Source organism: Echinops telfairi, unplaced genomic scaffold (genome assembly GCF_000313985.2).
Source record: "Echinops telfairi isolate 266 unplaced genomic scaffold, ASM31398v2 ScPeMD7_655;HRSCAF=1070, whole genome shotgun sequence".
NCBI lineage: Eukaryota > Metazoa > Chordata > Mammalia > Afrosoricida > Tenrecidae > Echinops > Echinops telfairi.
Genome location: NW_022104553.1, coordinates 29,220,588 through 29,229,559, shown reverse-complemented (window position 1 = coordinate 29,229,559; position 8,972 = coordinate 29,220,588). Strand labels below are relative to the sequence as shown.

The following is an 8,972-nucleotide window of genomic DNA, read 5'->3' as shown; positions in this document are numbered from 1 at the left end:
TTTTTTCCCCCAGCTTCTCCTGCTCCTGGTTTTTTTCTTCCTTTCTTTTTTTCCCCCCCTTTTAATTTTTTTAAAACTCACTGCGCTCTCAAAGCTGCAGGCTTGGAGGGGTTCTGGGGGTCGGGTTGGGCCCTTCCCAAGGCTGCTGGCCCCGGGCTGAGCACCCCTCTGCCCCCATGCCCCCCGCAAACCCCCCCAGCCTGCCCCTGTGGGTGCTCATTGGCCCCTGGCACCTCTCTTCAGGGTCTCCCTTCCTTCCACCCAGGGAACCGTCCCCACCCCACACCCACCCACCACTGGGTTCAGAGGGCCTGGCACAGGCCTGCCCGCCCCCCCTCCACCTGCCCCCCACCCCCGTTCTCTCTCAGAGCCATTTGGCTGATGGTCAGAACTGTCCGTCAAGGGGGCTTCGAGCCCCTGGGGACCCAGATGGGAGGGGGAAGAAGGAGAGGTCGGGGGTCAGGCCATGTCCCCTCCGCTCAGCTCTCTCCCCTCCCCCTTCCTAACAAAGGGAGCAGCAGCCCTGACGCGGGGGTGGGGGGGTACTGGGGCTGTCAGGACAGCCATGGGCAGAGGCTGAGGTGGGGGCCGCCGGCCCCTCCTCTGCCCTCCCCTCGGGTCAAGGCTAAGGTGATTCCTCAACCTCTCTAAGGCTGGGCTGGGCTGGGGGGGTGGGGGCAGGGGGAGGGCCTACACAGACAAAGGACTGGAGCCCCGGAGGGGGTGGTCGGTGCACCTGGGACCAGGCGGTCCTGGGCTGAGGGAGGGGCAGCAGGCACCCCTCTGGCCTGGTCTCGCCCTGCACCCTCCCCCCCATGGCTCTGCCTCCCATCTGCACCAGAGCCAGGCTGAACCTTCCAGCCTGGACAGGGTGGGGTGGGGTTAGGGGAAACTGAGGTGTGCAAAGGAAATAGAACGGCCAGGAAGGGGGAGCAGCCCCAGAGTTCTTAGCGCTACCCACCACCCGGAGCCTCTTTCCTCTCTCCCGAAGGGAGGCGTCTTCCTGCTGGCTCAGGGTGGGCCCTGGGATGGAGAGAGAGAGGAGGGTAAAGGGGAGAGGCCGAGGAGAGGGCATGGCCGAGCTGCCCCTCTCCCCCTCAGGAAGTTGGGTAGAGGAGGAGGAGCTGGATGGATGACCTGCTCCCGGCGTTGGCCTGCCGCCCAAGTGGGTCAGGAAGCACGGGGAACCGTCCACAAAACCCCCTGAGAGCCCAGCTGTGGGTGGCTCTGGAAGAAGGCCGTCAGAGAGGTCTCATCTCTTGTCCACCATCACACAGCACAGGAAGGGGCCTTGGACTCCCCTCTCCTAACGCCAGCCGCCCAGCCCTGCCCCAGGGCTCCTCCGGGGCCCCGGGTGGACGGGCGGATGGGGCTGGGCACTGAACGGTGCCCAGGATGGCCCGAGAGGCCGCCGGGAATGGACACGTCTCATGGGCATGAGTTCTCCTGCTCAGGTCCAGGTGGCTCCCGGGGAGAGGGCCCCAGCAGGGAGGGCAGGCAGCCTCTTTTTCAGGGAGGGGTGACCAGGTTCAGGCCTGCCAAGGAGGCCCCAGATGGACCAAGGACTATAGGGGTCCCACCGCCCTCCCCCAAACCTCCCTCCCTCCTCTCCCTCTCTCCTTCTCGGCTTGCTATCGACCGGGCTGTGACATGGCAGATCAATACAGCTGGGATATAAAGCCGGCTGGCTGCCTGCCTGCCTCTGCCTCTCTCTCCCTCTCTCTCTCCCTCCGCTTGCTTCGCCTCCCTTCCCCTACAGCCCGAGTCCAGGCCCCCCCACCCCCGTACCCCTCACCCAGGCCTGTGAGGGGCCCCGGGACCCCCAGCACCCCCCTCCGGCAGGGGAGCGTAGGGAGGTGAGTTTGGACAGCCAGGAGAGGGGGTGAGTATGGGAGTGGGCAGGGAGGCAGACGGCGAGGGGCTCACACAAGCACGTAGAAGGGGCCGGGAGCCAGGGAGAAGCACCCCCACCCTACCCGGGAGGGGGCAGGCACCCCTCCGTTGGAGCAGCTGGGGAAATGGGTCCTTTGGAGAGGCAGGAGAGGGCTGGTCCTCTGGGAGGTGGGCAGGGACACCCGGTGGGGGGCCAGGAGACACTGCCCTGAGTCCAGGGGGCTAGACAGGCGGGGGTGGGGTGCTAGGACAAGTGGTCGCAAAGAGCAGTGTGGCAGCCCCCCAGGCTTGCCTGCTGCCCACCCGCCCATCACAATGCTGGCTTCACCCTAGGGCCGGGCCTGTGTGTGTGGTGGGAGGGGGCTTGTGGCGCTCCGGGTAGAGGTGCTGGGGGGAGGGCTGTGGGTCTGAGGGGCCATGTGCAGGGTGTGCTCTTGCCCCCATGGGTGCCCATGTCTCTTAAAGAGGCCTTGCACACTGCTATAGGGCTCAGAACTGCGTGTGTCCTGTGCGTGTTCCGTGTGCATGTCTGTGTGCCCGTGTGCCGACACGACTGAGCCATCCCTTCGGGTGTGTCTGGCGGGGAGCCGGCTGTGTGTGTACTTCTCGACCCAGGGTGTCCCCAAATCCATGGCTGCGTGTCTACAGCCCTGTGCCTGGGCGAGTGTGACTATCTTTCCCACGAGGGTCCCCCTGTCCGGCTGCCGCCAGGTAAGGTGCTGCCGGGCGGTGTCTCCGGAGAGAGGTCTTTCCATGCATGGGAGTGTGCCGGCAAGGGCCGGAGGCTGTGTGCCTGTGTGCTTCTGCGGGTGTCCGTGTTTGGGGGACCCTGGCCGATCATCAATGGGTCTGTCTGGGGCTCTCTCTTCTGCGAGCCCGAGGTTCGGTGAGCTTTCTCTGCGTGTCTGGGTGGCTCTGCGTGTCCCTCTGTGCCGGGTGTGACCACGCGTTGCCACTGGCTCTGAGTGTGTCCCCCAAGTGTGCTGGGGCAGCGGTAGGCATACACCTGTGCTTGGGGGCCTCCATCCCCGAGTCTCTGGGCGTGGGGGGAGGGCGGCAGGGTGGACCCCACCATCGTGGCAGGAGGCTTTCGCTTCCAGTGTCCACATGCAGACATGACAGCCGGCCCGCCCGCTGGCCCAGCCGGCCTTCTTTCTCTTCCCGGCCAGAGGCCCCAGACCCCTGCCAGGATGGGCCCAGGCCCCCCTCCCTCCTCCCACCTTGGCCCCCCGCAGTCTCTCTGCCTCCCCACCCCACACTCCCCAGCTTCAGCACAGGCCACCTCAACTCCACCAAGCGACCTCCGTCCCTCCCAACCCCCCCAGTGCCACCCGCTCCCCCCGCCCTCCCCCCACCACAAGTCCAGTCCAACCCAGACAAAAGCAATTACTCCTGAGGTAGGATGTGAGTGTGGGTGTTAGAACCAGAGAAAAGGGGGGGAGGGACACACACACACACACACACACACACACACACACACACACACGGGCAGGGCTGGACGGCCAGAGACCCGGGGAGGCGAGGAGCGGGCATGTGACCGATGGACACGCCAGAGACAGGACACAGGCGCAGAGACGCAGGGGGAGAATGGGGGGGCGGGGGGGGCAGGCGCTGGGGAGATGAAAGGAAACAGAAGAGAGGCCGGCACGACAACGGTGGGGGGGGGGGCCGCAGGAGGAAGGGCAAATGGTGAGGGTCTCGGAGGGAGACTTACACACGCTCCCACGCACAGAAAAGAGAAAGGGGAACCCCCCACCCCAGAAACAGACCCACTCACGGGAGAAGACAGATCGGGGAAGGCAGGGGCAAGGGGGGCGGGCAGGGATGGAGAAGACGGAGAGGGGTGGGTCGGGACTGCATCTGAAGGAGGCAGAGAGTCCAAGCAAGACAGTGGGACAAAGAGACTGAGGGTGGGGAGCCGGAGGGAGGAAACTGGGGGAGACCAGGAGGGAGCCCCGAGGAGGAGAGAGAGTGAGGAGGGTCTGGGTGGCGGGAAGCTGCCAGGGCTCAGGGGATGAGGGGATAGGGGCCCACAGAGAGCTGAAGCTCCCTCCCTCTCCCTCTGTCTGTCTGTCTGTCTGTCTCTCACACACACAGAGCTTTCTGCCCCCTCCTGCCCCTTTGTACCTGTCCCCCTCCCACCCACTCCCCCGCAAGTCCTTCTGGGCCCCCGTGAGCCAAGACAGAAGAACAGGCTGGGCTCAGCCAGCAGCAAGAGGGGACAAGATGGCCACACAGAATAAGTGGGGTCAGTCCACACACACACACATACACACACACACACCCTGTCCCCCTCTCCCTCCACAGCACGGTGGCAGTGGCCACCCTGGGCAGATGGTGTCAGGGCACTGCCACACACACACCCTGTCATGCCACCACACACACACACACCTCAGGCCTTGGGCCTCAGCTAGGTTCCTGGCATCTGCTGGGGACATGGGGGGGGGGGGCAGGGGGCAGAGAGACCAGTGAGGGGGCACTGGGCACTTCCTTCCTGCCCCTCTGTGGAGCTGACCTGCCCTCGGCCCGGTCCTTTCCCCTGATCACTGCCCTACCTCCACAGGCCTGTGGCCTGGATCTCCCCTCAGCCACCTGCTCTGGCTCTGAGCCTCCCCCACCCCACCCCCAGGCCCTTCCTCTGCTCCCCGGGCGGTGGCCACTGCAGAGCGAGCAAGGCCTCTTGTTCTCTTTGTCTGCCGGCTCCTTCTGACCGGGAGCATCTCCAGGGCTCTCCCAGTGGCTCTCCTCCCTGCTACCTCTGGGGTGGATTCTGGACACACCGGTACTAGGAAGAACGGGGCGCGCAGGGGCCCCTCTCAGCTGGCTCTTCCCCTGAACCTTGTTCCTTCTCTCTCCCCACCTCCCGCCTCCCCAGCCGCACCAGGCCGCACACCGCTGGGCTCCGCGCAGTCCCAGAGAACCCAGAGACCGAGGTGGAAGCTCAGGGAACACAGCGGCAACCCGCGGGGGACAGAGAGGCCGTGACCCGGGTGAAACCCAAGCGAAGCAAGAAGGACACGGGGGCAGCAGGACGGGACTCCGTGAACCGGACACACCACACGGGTGTCGGGGGACTGGACCCGCTCATCCCTGCTCCCCACAAACGTGGGCCAGAAAGGGCCAGGATCCGGGGGCCCTACTGGGACGAACCCTGAGGACGTCGCTCCACCCCTGGAGCCTGAGCCCACCGACGCCCGCCTCTTCCCCGGGCCCCACGTGCGCGGACAGGAGCACTGGGGCCTTCCCTCACCTCCCGTGGGCCTGTCGGTGAGGCCGGTTACCCGCCGGACCCGGGAGCCAGCCAGAGACGGAGCCACTTTGACCTCCTCCTCAGACAGACAGACATGCCCGAGCCGCCTGGCCCATCTGTACAAACACATCCTGGCGTTCTAGCCAGAGACTTGCCTCTGCGTTCCCCCCCTCCACCAAGCACAGTCCACCCAGGACCTGGGGGCAAGGGAGTACGGCAATCTTGTCAGCTCTAGCCCCTCGCCCTGGGAACACCTGCCGCTGACACACCTGTGCACCTGTGTCCCTGACGGGGGCAGCGAGTCATTGCATAGCCACACCTACCGGCTCACCTGAGCACATGCCCCCGGAGAGCCCGAGGTCACCCCTCTCCTTCTGCAGCCAGTGATGCTCCAAAATTCCCTACCTGGGCCAGTAAGCACAACCTCTCCCCACCCCCACCCCGCTCAGCTCCTGGTGCCCAAGCACGCAAGACTCCCCCGGGGTGTGGGGGGGCACCCTAATTCCTAAGTCTGAGTCGGCTCTGTGACCCGAGGGCTCCCAGCCCCCCCCCACAAGGCTACCGTGCCATTTTGCAGTTGGACAGAAGGACAGAGACACTGGCCAGGCGGAGGGTGCTGACCAGGTGGGAGTCTGAGGCCAGCCTCTGCAGCCCCCGCCGCACAGCCGCAGGGCAGAGAAGAGCCCAGAGTGGGACCCCATCCCATCCCATCCCCGCGCTCACTCAAACCATCACTTGCTCCCGAGTGTCCAGATCCGCCACCCCTTCTCCCTAAGACACCTCCCTCCACCTCTGCCTCTCCTCACCCGGCACTTTGCAGCCCTCTCACCACCCGGGATCTGTCAGGAGTCTCAATCCACTGGGCCCCCAGCCCGGAACCCCCAGAGGCTCCTCTCTGTCTCCAGACAGCATCCTACAGGGCCTGTCACTCCCGAAAACACCGGAAGGAATAAATGGATGACCGTAGACGTCTGAGTCGTCCCTTCTTTACTGACAGGGGAAGATGACCTCCTGAGTCTTTCCCCAAGGGCCAGGGGCTGCAGGCCGCCCCCTCCCCCACCCTGGAGCTTCTATGATGTTGGATGCAGAGGGTATAATCAGACAGGACGGCAGGGCTCGGGAGGGGAGGGGACCCAGCGTGGCAGCAGGGCGCCCTTCCCGGAGAGCTGCCAGAGGGAGAGGAAGAGAAAGCTCAGACAAGGTGGAGGGGGAGGGCCAGGGAGAGGAGGGGGCATGGAGGAGCGCCCCCAAGCATGTGTGGGACATTCACCTTCCAAGGGAGCCTAGGAAGGAGGGAGCGTGGGGCCCAGGCGCACTGTCTGTCGTGGTGGTTGCTTTGCAGTCAGCATTGAACACCAGGAAGGGGCGCTGAGCCTGCTCACCACCGGGTCAGCAGTTCAAAACCACCACCCGTCCTCGGGGAGAAAAAACGAGGCTTTCTATTCTAAAGAGGCACAGGGCCAGTTCTACCCTGTCCTACGGGGTTGCTCTGAGTCAGAATAGACTCACAGTGGATTTGGGGCTTCGCTTCAAAAGAGGGTGGTCTCATGATGCAGGGCTGCCACCATAGGGGCGCTGAAGGTTTCCGGGAAGGAGCCACCGGAGGCCACTTGGGAATATTTTGGAAACCACCTTCGAGGTCAGAGCCCCATCAACCAAGTGTCTCGTGATTCTATCCCTGTGTCTACTTTCCACCGACAAAATGACAGCAAGGGGGCCCCCCTGTATTATCCGAAATGTCTCAGGAGCCACCCTACAGACAACTGCTGATGCTCCCCCAAGTCAAATTCACTCCCAGAGCCCCACGATTCACCCCTCTCGAGGAGATTCACTGCCCGCTCCCCACCCCACCCCCCAACAAAACGTGGGCTGCGCAAGATCGGCGGCTCCAAACCACCAGGTCCTGTGAGAGAGAGTGAGGAGGTCCTCCTGCCGCAAAGAGCGACCGTCTCATAAACCCACAGGGGCCCTTCTGCCCCGTCCCACTAAGCGTCGGCATCGACCGGGTGGCAGCGAGTGTGGGTTTGAGGGTTGCGGGGTACCCCAAGGGAAAGAATGAGCGCCTCGAGTTTGGGCCAACCGGTGTTCAAATCCTGCCTCTCCTGTTCTCTGGCCGGATGACCGTAAGCAAGTCATCCTCCCTCTCTCGGCCCCCACCCCATTCACAGGGCTGCCGAGAGGGTCCAACTCCAGATGCCGGGGCAGGCCCACAGCTGCCTCGCCTTTGGTTTTTAGCGTATCACTGTCCTCGGCCAGTGTTACCTAGGAAGGTGAAGGACTGAAAACAGAGGCCTGACGCACACTCCAGACCACCCCCCAGCCAAGCCCTCTGCTGCTTCAGCTAAATGTCGAGGCGTCCCTCCGAGCCAGGTCCCCACGCCTGCTCGCCCTACACCCGGGACACACCCTGGCCTTCTCTTGAGCCTTAAAGGAAACCCACACCTCGGGTTCCCTGGGGGCAAGGGCACCACCGCCCCTAACGCTGACTCCACCCACCCCACCCACCCCCCGACTGCCAACACAAACAAGAAGGGGGGTGGTCCCCAGAGGAGCTTCAGGGGCCTGGGAGCATCCTGGCATGGCAGGCACCGTGGAGTGGGGATGGCTTTTTCAGGAGTTCCGGGTGCACGGTGATCGGCGCGAACTCCAGGAGCCAGGCTCTGAGGATGGGCTCTGCAAACCCTGGTGGTGGCGGGCAGCAGGTTTCTCAGAGGGGCCGATTTCACCCTCCTAGCCTCCCCGAGTGGTTCACAAACCAAGCCCAACCCACTGCCATCGGGTCCACGCAGACTCACAGCGGCCCTGGAGAGCAGGGCAGGGCAGGGGTGCCCTGGTGGGTCTCCAAGGCGGAGGTCCCTATGGGAGTGGAAAGCCCCTTCTACCTTCCAAGGAGTAGCTGGTGGTTTTGAACTCTGAGCCGCGTGGATCGCAGCCCAATGCGTAACCCACTTTGCTGCCAGGGTCTCTGCCCATCGATGGCACTGCTTTGAGAAATGGGGATACGGAGCCCAGGAGCCCACAGCTGGCACAGAGGGCCCAGAGAATCCCAACGCCCCTCGTTAGTTGTCTTCCACACATCCTCTTGGCCTCAGGGCAGTCTTGGAAATCTCGCTCAAGGCCATCAACTCCCCATGACCGACAGGACAGGGTAGAATGGCCCCTGTGGGTTTCCCCAGGCTGCAACTCTTTCTGAGAGCAGAGAGCCTCTGCTTTCTTCTGTGGGGCGGATGAGGGTTTCCCACTGCCGACTTTACGGTCAGCAGCCCAACGGCTAACCCCCTCTGCGACAGGGGCTGCGGTGTGGAGGTAGCCACGCCCACTGTTCCCGTTTGACGGACGTCATCAGCACAAAAACCCACGGCCACCAACACGCAGAACCACTGGTGTGGTCAGGAAGCTGCCAGGCGGCAAAGAGCCTAGTCAGACTAACGGATGCTAGTCTTGAGGAGGGCAGGGGTGGAGCCCGGAGGGGCAGGAGCCCCAGGGCTGGGCCCTGGAGGAGGGTGGGAGCACCCTGCACAGCAGCAGGCTCCACGCACTCGACTCCCGGGCAGGTTGCGGCCCTTACCTTTTGGGCAGACGCAGCACAGCTAATACATTCAGGCCACCAACCCGGTCCAGTTGAGAACCTAGAAAAAGAAGAGGATGCTGTCAGCAAGCGTGGCCCAAGGAGAGGACCCGGGCCCTGGCCCTGGCCGCCGGTAAGTCACAGGGAGGAGAACTGGGGGGACAGGTGGCTGGGGTTCCGGGTCCTCCTGGCACGTATTGCCTTCGGTGATCATTCCCCGGCTTTCTCTCTGTGTTCCCATCTCTTAAATGGGCAGATGGT

General features: G+C 64.1%; 1 protein-coding gene across 1 annotated transcript in view; it reads right to left on the bottom strand.

The window, feature by feature from the left end:
• Positions 1 to 8,772, bottom strand: part of POU2F2 (POU class 2 homeobox 2) — a 72,159-nt gene extending 63,387 nt beyond the window's left edge. Inside the window, exon 1 of the mRNA XM_045292694.1 lies at positions 8,712 to 8,772. The gene's annotated coding sequence lies outside the window, so the exon portion shown is untranslated. The remainder of the gene's footprint in view (positions 1 to 8,711) is intronic.
• Between the last annotated feature and the right edge of the window lie 200 nt (positions 8,773 to 8,972).